Here is a 22,972-nt window from a genome sequence, read left to right on the forward strand (position 1 = left end):
TTGTGCCAGTACTACTCTGTTTTGATGACTACACTTTTGTAGTATAAATTGTGATGCTCCAGCTTTGTTTTGCTTTTTCAGGATTGCTTCGGCTATTCAGGGTCTCTTGTGGTTCCATATAAATTTTAGGGTAGTTTGTTCTAGTTCTGTGAAAAATGCTGTTGGTATTTTGATAGGGATTGTTTTAAATGTGTGGACAGATTATATAGTTTAGACATTTTGACAATATTTGTTCTTCCAATCCATGAACATGAAATGTCTACTATTTCTTTATATCATCTTTAATTTCTTTCAAGAGTGTTTTATAGTTTTCAGAGTACAGATCTTTCACCTCTTTGGTTAGGTTTATTCCAAGGTATCTTATTTTTAATGCAATTATATAGGGGACTGTTTTCTTAATTTCTCCTTCTGCTTAATTGTTGGTGCATGTAAATGCAACAGATTTCTGTACTTTGATTTTGTATCCAGCAACTTGACTGAATTTATTTATAAGTTCTAGCAATTTTTTTCGTGGAGTCTTTGAGGTTTTCTGTATGCAGTAACATGTCATCTGCAAATAGTGGAAGTTTACTACTTCTTTACTGATTTGAATGTCTTTATTTCTTTTTGTTGTCTGATTGTGGTTGCTAGGACTTCCAGTCCTGTGTTGAATAAAAGTGGTGAGAGTAGACATCCTTGATCTGTTCCTGACCTTAAGGGAAAAGCTCTCAGGGTTTTGTTTTTTTTTTTTTTTCCCATTAAGGAAGATGTTAGCTGTGGGTTTTTCACATATACCCTTTATTATGTTGAAGTATGATCCCTCAAAACCTATTTTGTTGAATATTTTTATCATAAATGGATATTGTACTTTGTCAGATGCTTTTTCTGTATCTATTGAAGTGATCATATGGTTCTTATCTTTCTACTATTTATGTGATGTATTGTGTTGATTGACTTGTGAGTATAGAGCCATGCTTGCATCCTAGGAATAAATCCCATGTGATCATGTTGAATAATCTTATTAATATATTGTTATGTGTAGTTTGCTAATATTTTCTTGAGGTTTTCTGCACCTATATTCAACAGGGATATTGGCCTGTAGTTCTCCTTTTTTGTGTCTTTACCTGGTTTTTGTATCAGGGTTATGCTGGCCTCATAAATTGAATTTTGAAGTTTTCCCTCTTCTTCTATTTTTTGGAATAGTTAGAGAAGAATAGGTATTAACTCTTCTTTAAATGTTTGGTGGAATTCACCTGTTAAGCCATCTGGTCCTGAAGTTTTGTTTGTTGGGAGGTTTTTTTAAAATTACTGATTCACTTTCCTTGCCAGTAATTGGTCTGTTTAAATTTTCTATTTCTTCCTGCTTCGGTTCTGGAAGATTTTATGTTCCTAGGAATTAATCCATTTCTTCTAGCTTAACTAATTTGCTGGCATATAATTTTTCATAATATTCTCTCATTATCCTTTGTATTTCTGTAGTATTTGTTGTTATTTCTCATCTTTTTATTGGTGTCTTTGGTTATCTGAGTTCTCTCCCTCTCTCTCTCTCTCTCTCTTTTTTTTTCTTTTTGAGGAGTCTGTCTGAAGTTTTATCAGTTTTGTTGATCTTGTTGAAGAACAGCTCCTGGTTTCATTGATCTGTACTGTTGGGTTTTTTTCTTCTTCTTCTTTATTTCTTTTTCTTTTTCTTTCCTTTTTTTTTTTTTAAAGTTTCTACATCATTTATTTCTGCTCTAATCATTATTTCCTTCCTTCTACAGGTTTTGTATTTTGTTTGTTGGTCTTTTTCTAGCTTCTTTAGGTGTAAAGATAGATTGTTTGAGATTTTTCTTGCTTCTTAAGTAGACCTGTATTCCTATAAACATCCCTCTTAGAACCACTTCTGCTGTATCCCAAAGATCTTGGACAAGTTTGTTTTCATTTTCACTTGTCTCCATGTATTTTTTGCTTTCCTCTTTCATTTCTTGGTAGATGCATACATTGTTTAGTAGCATGTTATTTCAGCTCCATGTATTTGTGCTCTTTCCAGATTTTTTTCTTGTGATTGACTTCTAGTTTCATAGTGTGGTATTCAGAAAAGATGCATGGTGTGGCTTCAATTTTTTTTAATTTGTTGAAACCTGTTTTGTGACTTAACTCATGATCCGTTCTGGAGAATGTTCTATGAGCACTAGAAAAGAATATATTCTGTTTTAGGTTGGAATGTTCTGAGTGTATCTGTTAGATGCATTGGTCCAATGTGTCATTCAAAGCCACTGATTCCTTATCAATTTTCTGTTTGGATGATTTGTCTATTGATGTAGGTAGGGCATTAAAGTCCCTGACCATTATTGTATGATCAATTTGTTCCTTTATATTTGTTATTAACTGTTTTATGCTTTTGGATGCTCCCATATTGTGTGCATGAATATTTACAATTGTTATATCTTCATGTTGATTGTTCCCCTTTGTGATTATATAGTATACTTCTTTGTCTCTTATTACAGTCTTTTTTATAAGGTCTATTTTGTCTGATACAAATGTTGCCACCCCAGCTTTATGTTCACATCCATTTGCAAGACAGATATATCTCCATCCCCTCACTTTTAATCTGCAGGTGTCTTAGGTCTGAAATGAGTCTCTTGTTGTTTTTATGGGGTTTTTTTTTGGTGTGAGTTTCAAATTTTTATTTAAATTCTAACTAGTTAATGTATAGTGTAATATTTATTTCAGGACTGGAATTTAGTGATTCATCACATACATACCACACCCAGTATTCCACAAACTAGTGCCCTCTTTAATGCCCATCACTCATTTAACCCACCCCCTGCTCACCCTCTCTCCATCAACCTTCAGTTTGTTCTCTGTAGGTAAGAATCTCTTATGGTTTGCTTCCCTCTCTTTTTTCCCTTCCCCCATGTTCTTCTGTTTTCTTTCTTAAAGTCCACATGAGTGAAATCTTATGGTTTTTGTGTTTCTCTGACTTACTTCACTTAGTGTAATATATTCTAGCTCCATCCATATCATTGCAAATGGCAAGATTTCATTCTTTTGTTGTTGTGTAATATTTCGTGTTTGTCCATTCATCAATTGATGGACATTTGGGCTTTTTCCATAATTTGGCTATTGTTAATCATGCTGCTATAAACATTGGGGTGCCTTTGTTCTTTTGAATCAGTGTTTTTGTATACTTTGGGTAAATACCTAGTAGTGTAGTTGCTGGGTCATGGGGTAACTCTGTTTTTAACTTTCTGAGGTACCTCTATATTGTTTTCCAGAGTGGCTAAACCAGCTTGCATTCCTACAACAGAGTAAGAGGGATCCCATTTCTTCACATCTCCATCAACATCTGTTTCTTCCTGAGTTGTTAATATTAGACATTCTGATGGGTCTGAGGTGGTATCTCATCATGGTTTTGATTTCTATTTCCCTGATGATGACTGATGTTGAGCATCTTTTCATGTGTCTGTTGGGCATCTGGCTGTCTTCTTTGGAAAAATGTCTATTCATTTCTTCTGCCCATTTCTTAACTGGATTATTTGGTTTTGGGGTGTTCAGTTTGATAAGTTCCTTATAGATTTTGGATACTAACTCTTTATCAGATATATCATTTGCAAATATCTTCTCCCATTCTGTAGACTGACTTTTAGTTTTCTTGATTGTTTCTTTTGATGTGCAGAAGTTTTTATCTTGGAAGTCCCAATAGTTCATTTTTGCTTTTGTTTCCTTTGCCTTTGATGGTGCATAGAAAGAAGTTGTTATGCCCAAGGTGAAAGAGGTTGCTGCCTGTTTTCTTCTCTAGAATTTTGGTGGGCTCCTGTTTCACATTTAGTTCTTTCATCCATTTTAAATTTATTTTTGCATATGGTTTGAGAAAGTAGTCCAGTTTCATTATTCTGTATGTTACACTGTCCTGTGTTCCCACTACTAATTGTTGAAGAGACTGTCTTTTTTCCATTGGATATTCTTTCCTGCTTTGTCAAGGATTATTTGTCCATAGAGTTATAGGTCCATTTCTGGGTTTTCTGTTCTATTCCATTCAATCATATGTCCATTTTTGTGCCAGTATCATACTTTCTTGTTGATGATAGCTTTGTAATACAGCTTGACATCTGGAATTGTGATGTCTCCAGCTTTGTTTTTCTTTTTCAAGATTGTTTTGGCTATTCAGGGTCTTTTGTGGTTCCCCAAAAATTGTAAGATTGTTTGTTTTAGCTCTGTGAAAAAGCTGGTGGTATTTTTTTTTAAAGTTTGTATTTATTTATTTGACAGTAAAAGAGAGAGAGAGGTCACAAGTAGGCAGAGAAACAGAGGGGGAGAGGGGAAGCAGGCTATCAGGCTATCATTTGTCCCTCAACTTTTTTTTAAAAAAGATTTTATTTATCTATTTGATAGAAGTCACAAGTAGGCAGAGGCATGTTGGTGGGGGGAAGCAGGCTCCCCACTGAGCAGATAGCCCAATGGGGGCTCAATCCCAGAACCCTGGGATCATGATCTGAGCTGAAGGCAGAGGCTCAACCCACTGAACCACACAGGTGCCCCTGATGGTATTTTGATAGGGATTGCTTTAAGTGTGTAGATTGCTTTGGTTAGTATAGACACTTTAACAGTATTTCTTTTTCTAATCCAATGGCATAGAAATTTTTTCCATTTCTTTGTCTGTTCTTCAGTTTCTTTCATAAGTGTTCTCTAGTTTTCAGAATACAGGTCTTTTACTTCATTGATTAGGTTTATTCCTAGGTATCTTATGGGGGTCTCCCCTTATGTAACTGTTTTCTTTTGTTGCTTTTAAAATTCAATCTTTATCAGTATATTTTTCCAGTTAATTACTGTGTGTCTTGGTGTGGACCTCCTTGGGTTGATTTTGTTGGAGACTCTTTATGCCTCCTGGATCTGAATTTCTGATTCCTTCCCCAGATTTGGGGATTTTTTAGCTATTATTTTTTCCAATAGATTTTCTGTCCCCTTTTCCCTCTTTTCTCCTTCCAGGATCCTTGTAATGCAAATGTTATTATACTTGATGGAATTGCTGGGTTCCCTAAGTCTGTTCTCATTTTGCATATTTTTTTCCTCTCTCCTGCTCAGGTTGATCACTTTCCATTACTTTGTCTCCCAGTTTGCTGGTGCCTTCTTCTGCTGCCTCTAGTCTGCAATTTATTCCATCTGGTATGCTTTTAATTTCATTTATTATATTCTTCCTCTCTGACAGATTCTTATTTATCTTGTGTTAAGGGTCTCACTGATACCCTCCAATTTTTTTCAATTCCAGTGAGTGTATTTATGATCATTACTTAAATTCTCTATCATATCAGGCATATTACTTATCTTTGTTTCACTTAGGTCTCTTGCTGTGGTTTTATCCTATTCTTTCATTTGGGACACAGTCCTCTGTCTCCTCATTTTGTCTAACTCTCTTTGTCTCTTGGTGTGTGTTATGAAAGTCAGCCACTTCTGCTCCTGAAACTAGTGGCCTTGTGAAGAAGAGGTCCTGTAGTGGCCTTGCAATGGAGTGTCTTCTATCTATTAGAAGCCAACACTTAGGGGTGTCTCCTGTGTGTGTTTTTGCACACAGCTTTTGTAGCTAATCCACTTTTTCCTTTAGTCCAATCGTCTGTAATGGCTCTCTTATCCTGATCTGGGCATTGCTTGTTCCCTGTAGTGTTAGACCAGTCTGGGGCCACCTTGGGCTTAAGCTGAGTCAGACCAGGCATTTGCCAGAGATGCGGTAGCTCAAAACTACAAGGTGCTTTCCCTGTGTTGTCCCCTGAAAAACTTTCATTGGTGGCCACAGCCTATAATCAGATGAACTGTGTGTTCCCAGTACACTGCTGGGGCCACAGCCTAATTGGTGTGTGTGGTCACTTTGGAGTGACTGTCAAGGATGCGTGCATACTGCCAGGTTTGTGGCCCTGTTTGAATTGGCTCTGGGCAAGACTGTATTGGAGGATGCCGATCTGCAAAGAACACAAGGATGGGGTGCATAGTTTTAGCAAGGTTTGTGTGTTGGTCCAACATGAGAGGGGAATCTATCATTGCCAATGCCAAGACCAAGGTTCCACCAAGTGTGCTGGTCAGGAGACACTGTTGGAACAGTTTGTGCTGGTCTTCTGTGGGGAGGGGACCCACAGCACCATGGAGCAGGGGATAAGCAAGTTAGGTGGCGATTGTATGCACTATGCTAATTGCCTCAGGTGGCCATTTGTTTAGACTGAGGGATGGGAGAGGGAAATGGCACCTACTAGCTCCTTTGTTTCAGAAGTCTCCCAGATACCTCTGTTCCTCCAAGACACATTCAGAGATTATTAAATAAATATCCCTCCTTGTACCTTTAGTTCTTTTTCAAACTGCTGCTTCTGTGCTCTATCTCCAAGGACTATTATTTGTTCTGTCATTTTAATGGTGGGGATTCAGTTTCCTCTTGCCCTCCTGCTGAGATCCAACCATGCTGATCTTTAAAATTACAGGCCTTAAGTCCCACTGTTGTAGGAACTCATGGAATTTGGCCCTTCTGGTTTTCAAAGCCAAATGTTATGGGGATGTATCTTCCTTGTGTGGGCTTCCCAATGTGGTAGTCCTTCTCCACATCCTTCTCCCTTCTCCCTTCTCCACATCCAAAAGTCCCTCCCTCCCACTGAGAGTCCCATGGTCCATTTAGACCCCACAATTTTTCTGTCATTTCTGCCATCTTTGATGTGGTCTTCTCTCTAATAATGAGGTTTATTCTGCCAGTCTTCAGGTCATTTTCTGTGCTATTTACATCAATCTGAATGTTATCTAGTCGTATCCTTGGGACAAGCTGAGCTTAGTGTCCTCCTACTCCACCATCTTCCCAGCAATCCACCAGGCTGCCTTTTATTTTAGCTAAGATATTGATTGTTTTACCTTACCATAAAGTTAATTCAGTGAACTATGAAGTGTTAGCCATGGGCATGTTCTTCCCTGGCCGGCCAAAAGAAAGTGTGTGTGTGCGTGTATGCTCACACACGTGCGTGTGCATGTGCACGCATGTGCACGTGTGTGTAATCTCTGTTTTATTTACAAGGTTCTATATGTGTTCATTTCATTAAGCTGTTATATAAATCTTTTAGCCTTGGAAATTATTCATCTATTTGGATTTTCAACTACTGAAATTTATTAAAATCTACTATGTAGTTACTTCTTTTTTTTTGTATTTCATATATCATGTGTAATTTGTATCTTCTTTCTCATAATGTTTCATCTTTAAAGTCTGTTTTGTCTAGTATTAATATAGTTATGGCAGGATAGTTTTTATTATTACTTTCCTGCTGTATTTTTACATTCTTTTAAATGTTTCATGTTTTTATATTTCTTATGGGTTTTAGGTATGGCTGGATTTTAAGTCTACTCTGAAAACCTCTGTCTTCTAATGAATGAATTTAACTCATTTATATTCAGTGGTATAGCTGATATTTTCAATTTTGGCCATTTTATTTTGTGGTGTCTACTTACCTTTCCTTTATTATGCTTTCTCTTTCTTGCTTTCTTGATTGTTATTGAATTGAAAACATTTTGTTTATTCTTTTTTCCCTGCCTACTGGGTCAAAAGACAAAATGTACTCCATTACTGTTCCACAAATGGTGAATCTCAATGTTTTAACATTAGCCTAAATTTAATGAATATCTCTATTGTTGTCCTGAACAACTTAATTCTAGTATTTTTCCTATGTATATAGTCCATTTTTATGAAGTACCTTCTTTTTTTCAGTTTCTTACTGAAAATGTCTTCAGTTTTCTGTCATTTTTTGAATGACGGTTTAGCTGTGTATAGGTTTTAGATTTACAGTGGTTTTCTATGGACTTTTGGAGATGTTATTTGGATTCTGTTGGTGATGCTAGAAACTCTACAGTCAGTCTGCCATTCCTCTGTAGGTAATCTGTCTTTTCTTTCTTGGCTGTTTTTCTTTTTGGCTGTGTAAGTTTCATTAAGATAAATCTAGTGATTCTTCTTCTTTTTTTTTTTTTTTAAATCTTCCTCTGAACTTAAAGTGCTTTCTGAAAATGATGATTTTTATACTTGATCAATTCTAGAAAATTGTCAGCTATTATCTTTTTTTTTTTTTAAGATCTCATTTATTTATTTGACAGACAGAGATTACAAGTAGACAGAGAGGCAGGCAGAGAGAGAGAGATGGAAGCAGGCTCCCTGCTGAGCAGAGAGCCCCGTGCGGGCCTCGATCCTAGGACCTAGGATCATGACCTGAGCCGAAGGCAGCGACTTAACCCACTGAGTCACCCAGGCGCCCAGCTATTATCTTTTTAAATATTACTTCTCTTTCATCCATTTTCTAGGCTCTCCTAAAATCCTATTAGAACAATTCTACCAATTTTTGGCCCTATTTTCTCTTATGCAATTTTTTAAATCTTTTCATCACTTCAGTTGATTAGGTAATTAGGTAAATAATTTATCTCTATATTCCAGACACTATTTCTCCCTTTAGCTGTTGAATTTGCTATTTAATATTAGCTAGTGAATTTTTAATTTAAATTATTATACTTTCAGGTTTAATTTTAGATGTTTTACTAGTTCTCTCTTCAAATTTTCCTGGCCATTTTTAATAAGATATTGATCTTCTCTCATATTTTAATTATTTAATTTTTAAAAATATTTCTAAGCAATTTAAGCATATTTTGTTAGTTCCATCAATAATTTGTTATCTGAAGATCATAAAGAGCTATACCTGTTATTTTTTCTATCACATGAAATTTGCTTTTATATTGTTTAGTTATGTTTTGCAGTTTTGGGTTGTGAAGTCATTTTTTATTTAGAGGCAGAGATAGAGAGCGTGCAAGAATGGGGGTGGCAGAGGAAGAGGGAGAAAGAGAATCTTAACCAACGTGGGGCTTGATCTTGTGAGATCATGGCCTGAGCCAAAATCAAGAGTGGGACGCTTAACCACCTGAGCCACCCAAGCATACCATGAAGTCATTTTTAATGCAGTTGTGTCTTATAGAAATCCACTGTTATCTGACTTTCATGTGTGTCACTCTAGAGATACTTTGTGACTACTTCTTCCAGTTTTTCCAGCCCTGTCAAGATGAGGTCTTGGGAAGATGCATATTGAAGAATTCAAACTGAAACCTGAGCTATATATTTTAAAAAGAAAAAATGCCATATTTTATGCATAATTTTTTAAATTATTTTGTAGGTTTTGTTTTTATTTTATAGGCATATCTCAGATGTATTGTGGCTTCAATTCCAGATAACACAAAAAAGTGAATCTTACAATAAAATGAGTCAAGTGACTTTTTGGTTTCCCAGTGCATATGAAAGTTATGTTTACACTATACTGTGTCTATTATGTGTTCAATAATATTATATCTCAAAAATGTCCATATCTTAATTTAAAAACACTTTATTGCTAAAAATGCTAACCATCATCTGAGCTTTTAGTGAATCGTCTTCTTTCTGGTGCAGGGTCTTATCTCAGTGTCAATGGTTGCTGACTAATCAAAGTGGTGGTTGCTGAAGGTTGGGGTGACCGTGGCAGTTTCTTAAAATAAGACAACCTTGAAGTTTGCTGTGTCAATTGACTCTTCCTTCATGAAAAATATCTCTGTAGCATGTAATGCTGTTTAATAATGTTTTATCCACAGTGAAGTTCTTTCAAATTTGGAAACCACTTTCTTTACACATCTATAAAAATGAATTACTCATCCACTAAAGTTTTATCATGATTACAGGAATTTCAGTGACATCTTCAGGCTCCACTTCTAATTCCAGAATCTTTGCCATTTCTACCACCTCTGCAGTTATTCCTCCACTGAAGTCTTGAACTTTCAACTTGTAAAAAAAAAAAAAAAAAGGAATATCTATTAAGTACAGTAAAATGAAACACAACTAAGTAAGGTGTGCCTGTATTTGGTTTTCCCATATCACCAAAAGTGGAAATACTTTATTTTCTACCAAGAGTCAAATTAATCTTTTCATGGAATATAAGTCTACTCCTGGAAATCCCCAGCTTAAAACTCTTCAGTAGTTTTATTTTTCTTTTCTAAGAATAGAATAAGATCTAAGATCATTAACATGTTCTTCAAAGCCCAAGTTAATCTGACCCATGACAATTTTGCCAGTCTTATCTCAGTCGCTTTCTCCAACTTAACTGCTCTTTGTCTGTTCCTCATGAGTATCATGTTCCTTCCCAACTCTGAGCCTTTGCACATATTATTCCTTCTGCCAGAAAACCTCTTCTCTGTCTAAGCCTCATTTAGAAAATGCCCACTTGTCTTTTTGGTCTCAGCTTGAATGTCTCTTCCTCAAAAAACTTTCTCTGAATGCCCTAGTCTCATAGCTAGTCAAGGTTATACTCCCATTACTTACTTTCAGAGTACTCTGAGGATTTTCTTTAAGTATAATTAAATAGTTTCTTTTTAATTTAATGGCTGTCCTCTCTACCTGAATAAGCTTTGTGTACATGAGATTGAGTCAGTCAATTGTTCTGTTCATTCCTAAAAGTTAGTACATTGCCTGTGTTGCAGAAGAAAATAAACAAAGCTTAGCATTGAGTTTTATGTTTTGAAACTCATAACCACATTTTTTATTTAATATAAATTTTCTACAAAGAGCTGTATGTATCAGGAAATCAAATTGATGTTCCAAATATATTGAATTGCAAAACTTTCAGCGTGTGGAAAATAGTTTAATTGTAGGCAGGAAAATAACTGTTTAAATTTTTTAAGTAATGTATGTTAAATTTCATTGTTTCTGAATCAGTAAGTCATAAACATAACAAACTACTACTGTTACACTAGCTATTGTTACTACTTTTTATTACTGTTCATGTTTCTCAAATCTTGATATCCATAAAGAAATAAGAAACACATTTCATCAAAGACAAGCTGTAATAATGATAATACCATCTAATAAAATAAGTCCCCTTTTCTTTATTTTCAGTGGCAGGAAACTTAAAGAAGTATGTTGCTTATAAGAAAGCACAGACCAGGCGTGCCTGGGGTGGCTCAGTGGGTTAGGGCCTCTGTCTTCTGCTCAGGTTGTGATCCCGGGGTCCTGGGATCGAGCCCCTAATCGGGATCTCTGCTCAGCAGGCAGTCTGCTTCCTCCTCTCTCTCTGCCTACTTGTGATCTCTGTCTGTCAAATAAATAAATAAAATCTCTAAAAAAAGAAAAAAAAAAAAAGCAAGCACAGACCAGTCAAATTTCTTTAGCCAACCGAATTTAACCTCCTTAACACAGAGACGTTTTGTAAAAAGGTATCTGAATTAAACAAATACTCTTTAGTTCAAGTAATTATTTTCATTGTCTTACTTTTTTTTCTCATTGTCTTACTTTACTTAAAGTTGATTTGGTTCTTAAAGGAAGATGAATATTTCTGCTTTTGTATTTTTTCTTTCTCAAAGAAGGAGCTTATATCACTCTCTGCATGTGCCACATTATACGTAGCAATAAATATATGCTGAGTAAAATGATCAGTTAATATCCTGAATGCCATTTAATAATGATTTATTGAACTATCTTTTTTTAATGTGAACTATTGACTTTATTTTTTTTATTCTATTCAGTTGGCCAACATATAGTATATCATTAGTTTTTGATATAGTGTTCAATGAATAATTAGTTGCATATAACACCCAGGGCTTGGATATGGATAGAAGCAAGATGTCAGAGACAGACTTCAGGGTAGCAATTATGAAGTCAATAGCTAGGCTTGAGAAAAGCAGTAGTGACAATATAGAATAAGGGCAAAAATGAGATCTAATCAGGATGAACTTAAAAATGCTATGAATGAGATGCAGTCTAAACTGGATACTCTAACAGCCAGGGTAAATGAGGTAGAAGAATGAATTAGAGATCTAGGAGAGTCATTGAACTTTAAACTTTTTAAAGATACATTTTGTACTCACAAGAGGCCATTAAAATGATTCTTCTTGGATTTTCCTTCCAGCAAAAAAAAAAATTATACACACACACATACGTGTGTGTATGTGTGTATATAATTTTTATAAAAATTTTTATAAAATTTTTTTATATTTTTATAAAAATTTATATTTTATAAAAAACTTTTTTATATTTTTATAAAAAATTATTTTTTATAAAAAATTTTTAATAAAAATTTTATAAAAATTATATATACACACACATGTGTGTGTGTGTGTGTATAATTTTTTTTGCTGGAAGGAAAATATGTATATATATGTGTGTGTGTGTGTATACATATATATGTATACATATATATACACAATGTACCTATATATACATTGCTTCTCTCTCTCTCTGTATGTGTGTGTGTATATATTCTTCTTACAAAAAAAAATTCCCAAGGCATTTTTTAGCACTGATTTGTATCTCTTACCTGATTTATTGTGAGAGCATCCCAGCCATATTTCTTACTTATCTCTCTTTTCTTCAACCACACCACCATGTCAATGTATCATATACCTTTCCAACATTTCTTTATTCAGAATTAATTAAATGAGTATTTACTGAGCATCTGTATGCCTGATAATTGCTCTAGGTTTTAAGGACTCAGGAGTAAACAAAACTAGTGCTTGCCTTTTCTCATAGAACTTTCTTTCCCCAGGGTAGAGAGAAAACAAACAAACAATAAACACAAGTTCTATTGGTAGTTAGATAAACCGCTATAAAGATAACAAAGGAGAGTGAGAGAACAGAGTGTAATTTTATTTTGGCTGGGATTTTCAAAAAGACCTTTCTAAGGAGGTAGTGATATTTTGGCAAAAATTTAAATGAGGCGAGGGCATGAGGCATGAAAATATCTACAAAAGAGGGTTCGAAGCTGAGGATCAGCAAGTACAAGGCTAGAGGTGAGTGCACACTTGCTTTTTAAGAATAGTAAAGAGGTCAGTAGTGGATGGAACATGAAGAGTTTGGAGATATTGGAAATGATGTTGGGGAAATAGCCTAGAACCTGGTCATTTATAGCTTAATAGGTCATCAGAGGACTCCCAGTTTTATTCTAAGTGTGAAATGCAGCCAATGGAAGGTCAAAACAGGAAAATTACATGATTTGGTTTATATGATAAAATTCTAGCTTCTAAGTAAGGGAGTTGAAAGAGAACTGAAGCTATCCACATGAGGGATAACAGTGGCATGGACTAGGATCGAGATAATAGTGGCAATAAGAAATGGTCATATTTGAGGACTACTTTGAATTTAGCTTCTACATCTACTGATGGACTAGGAGTCCAGGATTACTACTTTTAATTTTATCTGAGTGCTGTGAGGTGCTCTGAGGTGCTATGAAATCACTTCGAGGTATTATTAGTTTGGGATGCCTATTAGACATTCAGGTAGGAATATTACTTAGGGCATTCAGAACAGGTGTTTGGAGTTCAAGGGAGATTTAAAGCTCAATATATAAATTTGGAAATCAGCAACATAAGTGGTATTGAAAAACATACAATTAAGTGAGATATTTCAGGATAGTGTTTTCCAACCTTTTTTCATGTCATTGCTCACCCCCCCAAAATATAATATCTGTACACTTGAAAAGGCAGACAAAGTTGCCTGAAGCTAGAGGTAATGAGTAAGAACCTCTGGGGATCACATCTTGGAAACATTTATAACCTGTGTGTTCACACTGGCTAGAACAATAATCAAAAAGGATGCCATGGTCACTCAAACATTTTTAGAGATCACAAAGTAGGAGAGGATTTAGCAAGAGACTAAGAAAAACTTGATGGTGGAAAAACCAGGAGCAGGTGGCATCCCAGAGCCAAGAAAAGAAAGTGATTCAACAAGGAAGGAGAATCAACTAGTCAGCTGCAGCAGTAAGGTTGAATAAGATGAGGATCAAAAATTGACTATTACCTGTTTTATGGATAAATGAACTAAGGCTCAGAGAGTTTTCTCAAGGTCAGGCATTGGCCCGAGAGTCTACATTTTAAATATGATTCCAGGAAATGCAGATCCTGATTGTTCGTTGATCACATTGAGTATCAAGGCTCTTCTGGTTTTTTTCATATAAATATTCTTTTCATTTTTTAAATTTAATTCAATTAATTAGTATATATTATTGGTTTCTGAGGTAGAGGTCAGTGATTCATCAGTCTTATATAATGCCCTGTGCTCATTATGTCACGTACCCTCCTTAATGTCTGTCACCCAGTTACCCCATCCCCTATCCACCTCCCCTCCAGCAACCCTGCTTGTTTCCTATGATTAAGGGTCTCTTATGGTTTATCTCCCTCTCTGATTTCATCTTGTTTCATTTTTTCCCTCTCTTTCCTATGGTTCTGTTTTGTTTCTTAAATTCCACATATAAGTGAGATCATATGATAGTTGTCTTTTTCTGATTGGTTTATCTTGCTTAGCATAATACCATTTAGTCCCATCCACATCATTACAAACTGCAAGATTTCCTTTTTTTTTTTTTTTTTGATGGCCGAGTAGTAATCCTTTGTGTGTGTGTGTGTGTGTGTGTGTGTGTATACACAACATCTTCTTTATTCATTCATCTGTCAATGTACATCTGGACTCTTTCCATAGTCTGGCTCTTGTGGACATTGCTGCTATAAACACTGGGGTGCAGGTGCCCTTTTGGGTCACTACATTTGTATCTTTGGGGTAAATACCCAGTAGTGCAGTTGCTTGGGCATACAATAGCTCTATTTTCAATTTTTTAAGGAACCTCCGTACTGTTTCCCAGAGTGGCTGCACCACCTTGCATTCCTACCAGCAGTGTAGGAGGGTTCCCCTTTTTCCACATCCTTGCCAAATGTGTTGTTTCCTGACTTGTTAATTTTAGCCGTTCTGACTGGTATGAGGTGGTATCTCATTGATGTTTTGATTTCTCTTTCCCTGATGCCAAATGAGGTTGAGCATTTTTTTCATGTGCCTGTTGGTCATTTCTATGTCTTCTTTGGAGAAATGTGTGTTCATGTCTTCTGCCCATTTCTTGATTGGATTATTTGTTCTTTGGTTGTTGAGTTTTATCAATTCTTTATAGATTTTGGATAGTAGCCCTTTATCTGCTATGTCATTTGCAAATATCTTCTACTCTGTCAGTTGTCTTTGGTTTTGTTAACTGTTTGCTGTGCAAAAGGTTTCTATCTTGATGAAGTCACAATAGTTCATTTTTGTCTTTGTCTCCCTTGCCTTTATCAGATGTTGCTACAGCCAAGAAGAAAGAGGTTGTTGCCTGTGTTCTCTAGGATTTTAATGGATTCTTGTCTCACATTTAGGTCTTTCGTCCATTTTGAGTCTATTTTGATATATGGTATAAGGAAATGACCCGGTTTCATTCTTCTACATGTGGCTGTCCAATTTTCCCAACACCATTTGTTGAAGAGAGTGTTTTTTTTTTTCCTTTGGATTGTCTTTCCTGCTTTGTGCAATATTAGTTGACCATAGAGTTGAGAGTCAATTTCTGGGTTCTCTGTCTCTATTCCTTTGGTCTATGTGTCTGGTTTTGTGCCAGTACCATACTGCTCTTCCAGACCAAACTCTCCTGCCTAATTTTTTTCTTTAATTTTTAAATAGTAAATACATTTTTTAAATAAAATGGATTATTAGATTGGGCAAAATTGAGATTCATGGGAATATTAACAATTATTATTTTAGTCCAGTCATGAAAATGAAAGCCTTATTGGAATGGGTTCAAAAGAATATAGAAGATGAAGAGAGAGCAACAGTACATTTAAGGAAATCTCTTGAGGAGTTTTACTATAAAGGGGAGCAGAGTAATAGAATAGTATCTGAAAGGGTTGTGTGAGGGTTTTTGTTTTCTAAAGAAGCTATTATAACATGCTCATAGACTGAAAAATAATCTATTGTAAAGGAAAACGTGATATTTCAGGAGAAAGAAGGGATAATTGTTAGGAGGTAAGTCCCAGAGTAGGTGAGAAAATCTTCATCTGCCCAGTTGGGTTACTTGGGTCCATGTACAACCAGTTCAGTTGGCTTTATATAGGGAAATGGACAATTAATCTTTCAACAGGCAGAATGGCAAAGACTATGAGAACAGACATAAACTGGTTAGCAGATTTTTCAGTGGGAAAATGTTAGGAGGATAAGGGACAATGAAGTATCCGCCAGACTGAAAAGGTACTTTAAGGCCAAAAAATGAAGAAGGCCACCTCATACCATTGAAATAGAGTTTTATTCAGGGTAACTCACTGATGGGGGTTGGATCGATGACAGTCCATGTCACTCTGCAGCTATTCTCCACAGTCTGGACCGTAATCCTCTGCTTTCATAGAGTGAGGGACATTGTGGTGGGGTCAAAAGGTAGTTACCTAAAGTAGCACCTCCTGCAAATACACAACAACAAAAAAGAGAACTATGGGCCAATATCTCATGAACATAGATACAAAAATCCTCAAATATTAGCAAAGTACATACAACAAAATATTAAAAAGATCATTCACCACAACCAGGTGGGATTTATTCCAGGGATGCAAGAATGGTTCAATATTTGCAAATCAATGTCATGTGTTACATCAAAAAAACAAACTATAAGAATCATATGATCATTACTATAGATGCAGAAAACCCATTTAACAGCATTCAACATCCAGTCATCATAAAAACTCTCAACAAAGTGGGGTTAGAGGGAATATTCTTTGACATAATAAAGTCATACACGAAGAGTCCACTGCTATCATCAAACTCAGTAGTGAAAAACTGAGAGCTTTTCCCCTAAGGTCAAGGACAAGACAATGAGGTCCACTCCCACCACTTGTATTCAACAAAATACTGGAAGTCTAGCTATAGCAGTTAGATAAGAAAAAGAAGTAACATGGGTCCATACTGATAAAAAGTTAAACTGCTACTATTTACAGATAGCATGATACTATACATTTAAAAATCCTGAAACTTCACCAAAAAGCTATTAGAAATACTAAATTAAGTAGCAGGATACAAAATAGACACCCAGAAATTAGAAGGGGGTTTTGTGTGTGTGTGTGTGTGTGTGTGTGTGTGTGTGTGTGTGTTTATCACATAAACAATGGATTCATTAACAGAACACTCAGGAGACACAGAAAAGGATGAAAAAGAGATAAGAACCTAATAATGTTACCAGTCAGGTCCACCTGTGCTGATTCTATAATGCTTTTCTCTCATGGGAGCAATACACACCCATCATAACCTAGAAACATATACATCCCTCCATTCCCTGATTTATTTGCTCAGTACCACACATTTCATCCCGGATGATGAATTGTTCTTAACTCTGTTGTTAATGGGTCAGGGGTGGTCTAGAACCAGAACCAGCCTGGCCATCTCTTGGCTGAGAGACAGGCACTAAGTTGCGCCCAGTCCTTGGGGTCACAAACAATCGTCTCCACAGCAAAGAGCTCACAGATCAACTATTCCCTTTGCTTTGAATTTCTTGGCAGATCGCTAACTTGACAGAAGCTGGAATTTGCTTCCATAAATGTTGGAAATGAAGCTATCAATGTTTATTGTGTACGCACAGTTTAGTTTGGGGATAACCTTCAGGCGGTCTTTGGTGAGGATTTTGAAAACGTGCTTTGTTTCCTGTAGAAGGATTCCTGTAACACCCACATAGGAGGTGCATTTGGATTTTGTGACCTAAACAAGAGCCCCATGAAGATCTGCCTTTAAGAGCTTGGCCTGAATCATCTGTGGCTGCGTGCCTGGGTTGAGACTACTGCACAGGTCCTGGTGGTACTGTTTTCAGAGTTCTCTTAGAGGGCGAGAAGACCGTAGCTCTGCTGCTCTGGCTCAATTTCAAAAAGGTGCATCTCCCTCCTCTGCCTGGCAGAAAGGTATTTGGATTTTTTTTTCCCTTCTCTTTTCTCTTTTGGTGAGTGGAGTACTCCAAGACCACAGTCTTGTGTTGCAGTTAGTCCTCGCAGGTTTGCTGGCTCGTGTGGGGCATGCTGCGCTTCAGGAAGGCCCTCACAGATGCCTCCGCCTGTTGGGCTCCCGGAAGATGGACATCAAACTCCGGCCATTTTCTGAGAAAATGCATGGTGCATCACATGCTTCAGTATTGGGCCACTTCCGGTGCATTCTGATGACGTTTCCTGGGGGCGACCCTCACTCTTTACCTTTCTTCACTTTTCTCTGCAGCCTTGGCCATCAAAACTTTTCTCACCAAAGTCCCGTGTGGAAGGATGCACCAAGTTGCCAGACTGAGATCCTCCAACTCTCAGCTAGGGTCGCAGATATGCAGGCCCCAGTAGTGTTTCAATACACTAGGCCAAGTGACAAAAAGAGAGCTCCATTTACAATTCCGCCAAAAAGGCTAAGACACCTGGGAGTAAAGTTAATCAAAGAGGTAAAAGACCTGTACTTCAAAAACTATAAGACACTGATGAAAAAAATTGAAGATGAAACAAACAAATGGAGATATAGTTCATGCTTTTGGATTATTAAAGTTATTATTGTCAAAATGTCCTTATTAACCAAAGCATTCTACAGTCACTGCAATTCTTATCAAAACACAAACAGCATCTTTCGCAAAACTAGAACAAATAATACTAAAATTTATATCGAACCACAGAAGACCCTGCATAGGCAAAGCAATTATGAGAAAAAAGAACAAAGCTGGAGGTATCACAATACCAGATTTCAAGATATACTACAAAGCTTTAGTAATAAAAACAGTACGGTATTGGCACAAAAATGGACACAGACCATCAATAAAACAGAAAAGAGACCCTAGAAATAAAGCCATGATTACATGGTTGGTTAATTAATGACAAAAGAAGCAAAAATATACAATAGAGAAAAAAAAAACCAGTGTTTTCCACAAATGATGCTGGGAAAACTGGAAAGCTATATGTAAAAGATGAAACTGGACCACTACTGGGTATTTACCAAAAAAAAAAGAAGAAGAAGAAGAAGGAAAAAAACCCACTAATTTGAAAAGATACATATGCTCCTGTTTTTATTGCAGTATTATTTACGATAACCAGGATATGTTAGCAACCTAAGTGTCCACCAGCAAATGAATAGATAAGGAAAATGTACATATATGTATGTATACACAATGGAATAGTATACAGCCATAAAAAAGGATGAGATTGTGCCATTAGAGACAATATGGATGGACCCAGAGGGTATTTTGCTAAGGGAGATAGGTCAGACTGAGAAAGAAAAATATCATATGACTCCACATACAAATTGAATCTAAGAATGAATAAACAAAAAGCAGAACCAGAACTCTAAGTTTAGAAAATAAACTCAATGTTGCCAGAAGGGAGGGTGTGGGATGTTAGGTAAAATGGATGAAGGGGAGAGGAAGATACAGGCTTCCACTTATGGATCAATGAATTCAAAACCCCCATGGAATCAAAGAATTATTAAATTTAGAGTGTTTGAGGAACTCAGTTAAAATATAGGAGGTGTGGTACTCTATAGAGAGTTGCACGCTTGCTATTAGGGGTGTTATGGACTGAATGTGTCCTCCCCCCAAATTCATGTGGGGCAGTGTCAGGTGAAGGAGACTTTGAGAGGTAATCAGGTCTTAAAAGTGCTATCCTCATGGATGGCATAAGCGTAACTGAAAAGAGACTCAAGAGAGATGGTTTTTCTCTCAGCCATGTGTAATGAGAGAATGTCTACAAACCTGGAAGATGGGCAGGGATCCTGACGTGGGGCTCCATCCCAGGATCCTGGGATCATGACTTGAGCTGAAGGTAGAAGCTTAACCGAGTCTTCCAGGTGCCCTGAAACTTGCCCATATTCTTACCCAGTGAGGATTCTTCTCTCCAGATGCTTCTATAATTGCCTAGTATAATCTGCCAGTTATCTATTCATTTATGTATAATTACTTCTTCCCCATAGATTATGAGCTGTTGAACTGCAAATATGGGGTGGCTTGTAATTTCCAGAGTACCTAGAACTGTTGTCAAAGGGTAATAGAAATGTAATTGATTGAATTCTCCCCTTTATTCACTCTGAGGCCTCCAGACTCCAACACTATACCTATGATGGTAGTAGATTACCCACAAAAGATCCAGATATAGGTGGTCCTGCTGCCTTGACCTCAATTTCCCTCATCCTACACAAGCCTGGCCAATGCCTTTTGGGGATAGACAGCATAGGACTGTGAATGGTCATTTTTGACTTGTGAACCATAAATGTACCCACATAGAAAGTGAAAATAAAATATGGTCCAGGTTGGGCTGGAAGCTGAAAAAAAAATAGCATTACATGCGCTCTTTTTTTATATATAAAAATACAACCACAGAATATGGAACTCACAAGACTCTGATCTGATAGTAATGATTAGAGCCAAGGGTAAGTTAATTTCACAAAGTTACTTTGTTTACCAATTCTAAACACACACACCCACACACACATGCTTATAAAAGCTAATTTTTGTTTATATAATTAAAACTACTTAAGGACATTTTAAATCAATTATATCTCCTTTTATTACAATAGGTGATAAATAGGTATAATTATTCTGTTATAATGTAATAGTATGCATATAATATTAAATGTACTGTGAAGTGAAAATATGATTTCACAGTTTTACAACTTTTTCCCTACATAAGCATATTTTACTGTTTTAACTTTGCTGAAAAGATTTATTTTAAGATGTACCCATTTTATTTTTAAATGTGCCCTTGTATTTCATGTTTCTTTTTCTGCTTAGTGATACTTAATCTTCTTATTATAAACCTTTTATGTGATTTGTATGCATATTACTTCTTTTCAGAGTTGATGAGCTGTTCTCACATTCTTTCAAACACACATAATAGATTGATTTTCAAATTCCCAAATGTTATAAATAATTATTTCTAAAGAATTCTATGTGAAATTAAGGTTTTTCTCTGGAAAACAGATGAATTTTAGCTTACTTAAGGTTCTCAAAACTTGTCAACTAATTCCTGTGAATACTGTAATAGAGTATAACAAAGACTTTGAGGGTGGCACTAAGAGTCAGTGTACTCAGGTTATTTTATAGGTTCTGGGGTAAGAATTAAGTTATAGTTAAAATTCATTGCTTTTAAAGTCATACGCAAGTCGAGACTGTATGGCCATTCAGTGTGGGCTCTGGAGTCAGGCTGCCTGGGTTCAAATCCTAGCTTTACCATTTAAAAAGAAATGTGACCTTGGGGCACCTGGGTGGCTCAGTGGGTTAAGCCTCTGCCTTCGGCTCGGGTCATGATCTCAGGGTCCTGGGATCGAGTCCCACATCGGGCTCTCTGCTCCGCAGGAAGCCTGCTTCCTCCTCTCTCTCTCCCTGCTTGCCTCTCTGCCCACTTGTGATCTCTCTGTGTCAAATAAATAAAAAATTTAAAAAAAAAGAAAAAAGAAATGTGACCTTGAGTGAGTTATTTAAGCTATCTATGGCAGAAACTATTGTTCCTTAAACAAAAACATTCTCTACCTATTCTCCTCTGCCTTTTTCTCTTGACAGGGCCTTCACACCCCTACAGAAGCCTAGAATCCCAACTATTCTCCTGGCTACCCTTGAAGTTAGGTATTGGCCTGTGATCCAATCATGTCCAATAGGATGTGAAGAAAGTCTGCCAGAAATATTCTAGGACAAGTTTTCCTTCCTTTTAAATAGAGAATGGGAGGCAATGCAATTCTTTTTTGGCAAATATTGTTCTGTTTCTCTGTGGCAGCCAATCTGTGAACTATGAAAAGACAAGCCCAAGAGCCAATGTGAGAGGGACAAAGCAGAAAGAACTTGGGTCCTTGATGACATCCCTAAGCCACTGGGAAAATCCAGGAAGTTTTTATCAGAGTTCCTGTTATGTTAGACAGGAAATTTTCATTATTTAATCCATATCTAATTGTATATTCTGTTACTTGCTCGTAAAAGTATCTTAATATACTCTCCAATTCAATGTGGGATAGATATAGAATGAAAGCAGATAACCTGCTCTTGTTTTTTATTTCAAGAGAAAGTTTTCAGCACTGTACCACTATGCATGATATTTATAAGATTTTTAGAAACTTTTTATCAGTAAACCATTTCTAGTTTATTACTAGTGTTGTTTAAATTATCATGGAGGTTGAGTTTGTCTGCATTTATTGAAATGATCATATGATTTTTCTCCTTTATTTTGTTAATGTAACATAATTTATTTGCAAATTGTATCTAACCTAGAATTCCTAGGACCCCAACTTGTTTGTGATGTAATTAATCTGTTACCATTTTGGATATTGTTGAATTTGGCTTGCTATGTTCCCTCATGTTTTTTTTTTTTTTTAAGATTTTATTTATTTAACAGAGAGAGATCACAAGTAGATGGAGAGGCAGGCAGAGAGAGAGAGAGAGAGAGAGAGAGAGAGAGAAGCAGGCTCCCTGCTGAGCAGAGAGCCCGATGCGGGACTCGATCCCAGGACCCTGAGATCATGACCTGAGACGAAGGTAGCAGCTTAACCCACTGAGCCACCCAGGCGCCCCTCCCTCATGTTTTAAATAAGATTGACCTTTAATTTTCCTTTCTCAGATGCCCTTGTCAGATTTTGGATTGAAGATATGTGGGATTGATAAAACGATTTTGCAAACGTCTTTTTCAATTTTCTGGAAGAGATGTGTTTGTAAGAGGAGGATTATTTCTTCTTTAAATATATTTTAGAACTTGATAGTTAAACCATATGAGCCTGGAGATTTCTTTGTAGGAAAATATTTAATTAAAAATTTTTTTAAAATAACTGTAAGAATATTGAGATTTTCTGTTTCTTTTTATGTCAATATTGGACCAAATATGTTTTTCCAAGAATGTGTTTCAATGAAGTTTTTAATATATTGGTGTAAAACCACTTATAACCTTATTTTACTACCTTTTTTAGTATCTCCATGGTTTATAAAAATGCAATGTTTTTTTTTAATTTTTTTTTAAATTTCTTTGACAGGAGACCAGAGAGGCAGTACAGAGACTGATGTGGGGACCCAATCCTATAACACTGAGATCATGACCTGAGTGGAAATCAAGAGTCAGAGGCCCAACAAGCTGAGCTACCCAGACACCCTGACTTACGTAGTTAAAAAAATATCGAGGACTTGAAATATATGACAATAATAGCATATAAGTTGGGAAGAGAGTTAACAGCATTAATTAGTAACAGTATTCCAAG

At 36.2% G+C, this 22,972-nt stretch overlaps 1 long non-coding RNA gene and 1 pseudogene across 1 annotated transcript in view; one reads left to right on the forward strand and one right to left on the reverse strand.

Annotated features, from left to right (window-relative positions):
* LOC132020663 (uncharacterized) overlaps positions 1–22,972 on the forward strand; it is a 101,989-nt gene that overhangs the window by 11,591 nt on the left and 67,426 nt on the right. The gene's annotated exons all lie outside the window — the stretch shown is intronic.
* LOC132020138 (ribonuclease P protein subunit p29-like) overlaps positions 17,255–22,972 on the reverse strand; it is a 19,366-nt pseudogene continuing 13,648 nt past the window's right edge.

Source organism: Mustela nigripes, chromosome 6, assembly GCF_022355385.1.
Source record: "Mustela nigripes isolate SB6536 chromosome 6, MUSNIG.SB6536, whole genome shotgun sequence".
Taxonomy (NCBI): Eukaryota; Metazoa; Chordata; class Mammalia; order Carnivora; family Mustelidae; genus Mustela; species Mustela nigripes.